The sequence below is a fragment of the Salvelinus sp. IW2-2015 genome, linkage group LG18, assembly GCF_002910315.2.
Source record: "Salvelinus sp. IW2-2015 linkage group LG18, ASM291031v2, whole genome shotgun sequence".
Taxonomy (NCBI): Eukaryota; Metazoa; Chordata; class Actinopteri; order Salmoniformes; family Salmonidae; genus Salvelinus; species Salvelinus sp. IW2-2015.
Window position 1 is genome coordinate 5,209,803 of NC_036858.1, and position 6,828 is coordinate 5,216,630.

Below are 6,828 nucleotides of genomic sequence, written 5' to 3' on the forward strand. Positions count from 1 at the left end.
CACCTCTGGCTTTACTGTAGTGTTAATACCTCTGGGCTTTACTGTAGTGTTAATACCTCTGGGCTTTACTGTAGTGTTAATACCTCTGGGCTTTACTGTAGTGTTAATACCTCTGGGCTTTACTGTAGTGTTAATACCTCTGGGCTTTAGTGTTAATACCTCTGGGCTTTAGTGTTAATTCCTCTGGGCTTTAGTGTTAACACCTCTGGGATTCAGTGTTAATACCTCTGGCTTTACTGTTAATACCTCTGGGCTTTAGTGTTAATTCCTCTGGGCTTTAGTGTTAACACCTCTGGGATTCAGTGTTAACACCTCTGGGCTTTAGTGTTAATACCTCTGGGCTTTAGTGTTAATACCTCTGGGATTTAGTGTTAATACCTCTGGGCTTTACTGTAGTGTTAATACCTCTGGGCTTTACGTTAGTGTTAATACCTCTGGCTTTAGTGTAGTGTTAATACCTCTGGGCTTTACTGTAGTTTAATACCTCTGGGCTTTACTGTAGTGTTAATACCTCTGGGCTTTAGAGTAGTGTTAATACCTCTGGGCTTTACTAGTGTTAATACTCTGGGCTTTACTGTAGTGTTAATACCTCTGGGCTTTACTGTAGTGTTAATACCTCTGGGCTTTACTGTAGTGTTAATACCTCTGGGCTTTACTGTAGTGTTAATACCTCTGGGCTTTACTGTAGTGTTAATACCTCTGGGCTTTACTGTAGTGTTAATACCTCTGGGCTTACTGTAGTGTTAATACCTCTGGCTTTACTGTAGTGTTAATACTCTGGCTTTACTGTAGTGTTAATACCTCTGGGCTTTACTGTAGTTGTTAATTACCTCTGGGCTATGTAGTGTTAATACCTCTGGGCTTTACTGTAGTGTTAATACCTCTGGGCTTTACTGTAGTGTTAATACCTCTGGGCTTTACTGTAGTGTTAATACCTCTGGGCTTTACTGTAGTGTTAATACCTCTGGCTCTACTGTAGTGTTAATACCTCTGGGCTTACTGTAGTGTTAATACCTCTGGGCTTTACTGTAGTGTTAATACTCTCTGGGCTTTACTGTAGTTTTAATACCTCTGGGCTTTACTGTAGTGTTAATACCTCTGGGCTTTACTGTAGTGTTAATACCTCTGGGGCTTTTACTGTAGTGTTAATACCTCTGGGCTTCTGTAGTGTTAATACCTCTGGGCTTTGTGTTAATACCTCTGGGCTTTATGTTAATTCCTCTGGGCTTTAGTGTTAACACCTCTGGGATTCAGTGTTAATACTCTGGGCTTTACTGTTAATACCTCTGGGCTTTAGTGTTTAATTCCTCTGGGCTTTAGTGTTAACACCTCTGGGATTCAGTGTTAACACCTCTGGGCTTTAGTTGTAATACCTCTGGGCTTTAGTGTTAATACCTCTGGGGATTTAGTGTTAATACCTCTGGGCTTTAGTGTTAATACCTCTGGGATTTAGTGTTAACACCTCCGGTGATTTAGATTTAATACCTCTGGGATTTAGTGTTAATACCTCTGGGATTTAGTGTTAACATCTCTGGGCTTTAGTGTTAACACCTCTGGGCTTTAGTGTTAACACCTCTGGCTTTAGTGTTAATACCTCTGGGCTTTAGTGTTAATACCTCTGGGCTTTAGTGTTAATACCTCTGGGAATTAGTGTTAATACCTCTGGGATTTAGTGTTAATACCTCTGGGATTTAGTGTTAATACCTCTGGGATTTAGTGTTAATACCTCTGGGATTTAGTGTTAATACTCTGGGATTTAGTGTTAATACCTCTGGGATTTAGTGTTAATACCTCTGTGTGTTGTCAATTGGCAGTGACATGATGCATTATATTTTAGCAGTGATGTAATAGTCACTGCTTACTCTTGCGACACAGGGTTTGATTCCTGAACGCACCCCCAGAAAGCAGTAATGGTGAAGGGTTGGGCATGGGGATAGTAACCCCAATCGTAAAATCCTTGTGCTCATGAAACATCAACAAATAGAGGTGATGCTACTGATGTGGCTGTATAGTGGGGGTGCTGAGGTAATGAGTTGGAGCTCTTTAGTAGAACAAGTCTGTATGTTTCTGACTGACTGTCCCTTCCTCCCGGACAATAGTGAGCTCTTAGGCGATCCACTGACTGTGTTCAGAGGGCTGTGCCTGCCTGCCTGTTTCTCAGCTCTGCCACAGAGAGAGAGAGAGAGAGAAAGAAAGAGAGAGACGGCTGCTATGGTGACGTCACCTCCAACGGGAAGTGCACCGCCTCTCTCCTTATCCAAGCCTGGGCATCTCTCTCTTACCTCTGGGATTTAGTGTTAATACCTCTGGGATTTAGTGTTAATACCTCTGGGATTTAGTGTTAATACCTCTGGGATTTAGTGTTAATACCTCTGTGTGTTGTCAATGTGCAGTGACATGATGCATTATATTATAGCAGTGATGTAATAGTCACTGCTTACTCTTGCGACACAGGGTTTGATTCCTGAACGGCACCCCCAGAAAGCAGTAATGGTGAAGGGTTGGGCATGGGGATAGTAACCCCAATCGTAAAATCCTTGTGCTCATGAAACATCAACAAATAGAGGTGATGCTACTGATGTGGCTGTATAGTGGGGGTGCTGAGGTAATGAGTTGGAGCTCTTTAGTAGAACAAGTCTGTATGTTTCTGACTGACTGTCCCTTCCTCCCGGATCAATAGTGAGCTCTTAGGCGATCCACTGACTGTGTTCAGAGGGCTGTGCCTGCCTGCCTGTTTCTCAGCTCTGCCACAGAGAGAGAGAGAGAGAAAGAAAGAGAGAGACGGCTGCTATGGTGACGTCACCTCCAACGGGGAAGTGCACCGCCTCTCTCCTTATCCAAGCCTGGGCGCTCTGGGGTGTTGAGGAGGAGTCTTAACATCCTAATCTACTGTCTGGCACACACACACACACACGATTGTATACGGGTGCACATGCACACACATACATTGTTGTATGCCTGTGCACATGCACGTATGCACACACACAAACTTGTATGAATGTGCACTCACACAAGGGGCCACAGAGTGGACTCACTTTTCCTAAAAACCCAAACCCATTTTCCCTCATGTCCTCCCTGAAGACATATTTTCCCCTGGGCAGATAGCCTTCCACCAGCAGAGTAATCTTATTAAGAAATGCTCTTGGATCCGAACACCCCCTCCCCCTCCATCCCCAGCGGGAACAGAGTAGAGTGATCGCTCTGAGACTTTTCATCCCAATCCGGGGGAGTAACATGACAAGCCATGACCTGAATCCTGCCCTTGTTGCCCCAGAGGGAGGGCTGGGGGGGGTGGAGGTAGAGGGGGGTGGAGCTCAGGAGGTTGGTGGCATCTTAATTGGGGAGGACGGGCTCGTAGTAACATGGTTTCCATGCGTTTGATGCCATTCCATTCGCTCCGTTCCAGACGTTATACAAGCTGTCCTCCCCTCAGCAGCCTCCACTGGAGTGAAGGTAGAGGGGGGGGGGGGGTGGCAGTAAGGTAGGCGGGGCTGGCGCTAGAGTGGGAGTGGCGGTAGGGGGATGGAGGTGGAGGTAGTGGGGGTGGAGGTAGGGGGGTAGCTACTACCTCCTCAACCTCTGGTGCCATCTGCCAGTGACTTTGCAAAAATGCAAATCGGCTACCCACAGTGCACAGCAGACGCGCAGCGCGCTCCATCGGAATAGCCTACAAAAATAGGTCAGACGCACCATGAGCCTAGTGTCTTGGGCAGCATGCTTTACTGCTTTGTGTAACGGGGGGTGGGGGAACTTCACAGAGAGAGACAGAGACAGAGAGACAGAGACAGACAGAGAGAGAGACAGAGAGAGAGAAAGAGAGAAGGGGTGGATAAAAGTGAAAAGGAGTCGGGGGAACATTTTAAATGAGTGCTGGCAGTGAAACAAAGGCTTCGCTTGACTTTGTCATTTACCAAGCGCTCTGCCAGCCAGCCAGTGAGAGTGGCACAGTGCCTGCAGCTCTTCTCACTGCTCCAAACGCAACGCTGCTCTGTTCTGTCTCTCGTCCCGCCGAACAATCACACAGCAGTAACCATCCAACCAGCCACACACAAGCCCACCGGCAGACCCAGGTTTACTCTAACAGCACCGTCCTCCACAACCCAAATCCCCAGCATTCTTCTCCCCTCCGCAGCCTAACTCTTCATCCAGAACCAATTCTTTCTTATCGGATGCTAAAAAAAGATCAAAGACCCCCAGCTGGGGATGGGTGTGTTAATGAGAGTCAGACAGGCAAGCAGGAAGAGAGGCAGGCAGGCAGAGCAGAGGCAGGCAGGCAGAGGCAGGCATGCAGAGAGGCAGGCAGACAGAGCCGAGGCAGGCAGAGCAGAGGCAGGCAGAGAGGCAGGCAGCTGATGCAACGTTGTGGCAAGGCTAGTGCAATCCAGGCAGCTGACTTCTTTTTCTTGCAGGATGACTCTGATGAATTATGCATCCCCTTGGAGCAAAAAGCTTCCCTTTCACCACCACCCCCCCCCCCCTGCTGCAGTTCTGCTCTGTTCCACCTAGTCTCTGGATGAGCATTAGCATGTCATCTGAGCAGCTTCTATCTCTCTCCTCCTGCCCCTCACGTGAAGCTTGGTGTGGCACGAGGGGTACAGTGACTGATGTACTCTGTGTGCTTAGTCAATGTCTTGCGTTGTGCGACCTGCTGAGTGAAAATGTTACAGGAGATCACACACATACAGTTGAAGTCGGAAGTTTACATACACTTAGGTTGGAGTCATTAAAACTCGTTTTTCAACCACTCTACAAATTTCCTGTTAATTTCTAGTTTTGGCAAGTTAGTTAGGACATCTACTTTGTGCATGACACAAGTAATTTTCCAACAATTGTTTACAGATAATTTCACTTATAATTCACTGTATCACAATTCCAGTGGGTCAGAAGTTTACATACACGAAGTTGACTGTCCCTTTAAACAGCTTGGAAAATTCCAGATTGTAGACCTCCACAAGTCTGGTTCATCCTTGGGAGCAATTTCCAAACGCCTGAAGGTACCATGTTCATCTGTACAAAATACTATGCAAGTATAAACACCATGGGACCACACAGCCGTCATACCGCTCAGGAAGGAGACGCGTTCGGTCTCCTAGAGATGAACGTACTTTGGTGAGAAAAGTGCAAATCAATCCCAGAACAACAGCAAAGGACCTTGTGAAGATGCTGGAGGAAACAGGTACAAAATTATCTATATCCACAGTAAAACGAGTCCTATATCGACATAACCTGAAAGGCCGCTCCGCAAAGAAGAAGCCACTGCTCCAAAACCGCCATAAAAAAAGCCAGACTACGGTTTGCAACTGCCATGGGACAAATATCGTACTTTTTGGAGATTTGTCCTCTGGTCTGATGAAACAAAAATAGAACTGTTTTGGCCATAATCACCACTGTTATGTTTGGAGGAAAAAGGGGAGGCTTGCAAGCCAAAGAACACCATCCCAACCAATGAAGCACGGGGTGACATCATCATGTTGTGGGGGTGCTTTGCTGCATGAGGGACTGGTGCATTCACAAAATAGATGCATCATGAGGCAGGAAAATTATGTGGATATATTGAAGCAACATCTCAAGACCTCAGGAAGTAAGCTTGGTCGCAAATGGATCTTCCAAATGGAGAATGACCCCAAGCATACTTCCAAAGTTGTGGCAAAATGGCTTAAGGACAACAAAGTCAAGGTATTGGAGTGGCCATCACAAAGACCTGACCTCAAATCTCTAGAAAATGTGTGGGCAGAACTGAAAAAGCTTGTGTGAGCAAGGAGGCCTACAAACCTGACTCAGTTACACCAGCTCTGTCTGGAGGCATGGGCCAAAATTCACCTAATTTATTGTGGGAAGCTTGATGAAGGCTARCTGAAACATTTGACCCAAGTTAAAGAATTTGAAGGCAATGCTACCAAATACTAATTGAGTGTATGTAAACTTCTGAACCACTGGGAATGTGATGAAAGAAATAAAAGCTGAAATAAATAATTTTATCTACTATTATTCTAACATTTCACATTCTTAAAATAAAGTGGTGATCCTAACTGTGGTGATCCTAATTTTTACTAGGATTAAATGTCAGGAATTGTGAAAAACTGAGTTTAAATGTATTTGGCAAAGGTGTATGTAAACTTCCGACTTCAACTGTAAATAGTATTGTGTGCACATTGCACACAAGCATGCATGCACACACACCTTAGMGCCTTACAATTACACACTGGTGCCAGTTGTGGTAGGTTGGCTTCATATCACACTCCTATTAGAAAGCAGACCGTCCACACCGCAGTAAAACTGCACTTACTGGAAAGGAAACGCTTCAATTTGATTCTACCACTCTGTTTTTATAGTCACATATCAGTTAACCCTGAGAGAAATGTGCTTGTATCTGACCCTGAATCCCGTTATCTGGTTTTAATGTCCATTCCAGAACGCCCTTCCAGCCAATCAGAACCGACTATTCAACAATGCTGTGGTATAATTAAGCAATAGGCCAGAGGGGGGGTGTGGTATATGGCCAATATACCACGGCAAAGGGCTGTTCTTACACGATGCAACGCAGAGTGCCTGAACACAGCCCTTAGCTGTGGTATATTGGCAATATACCACAAACCCTGAGGTGACTTATTGCTATTATAAACTGGTTACCAATGTAATTAGAGCAGTAAAAATAAATGTGTCATAACCGTGGTATACGGCTGTCTGCCAATCAGCATTCAGGGCTCAAACAACTTTTACGTATTGTTCAGTGACAAGTGTTAGATCAAGAAAAACCCTCCAAAAACAGGGCAAACCCTTTGAGAATATCGAACCTCCCAAGCATGAAGAATACTACCCAAACTCCAC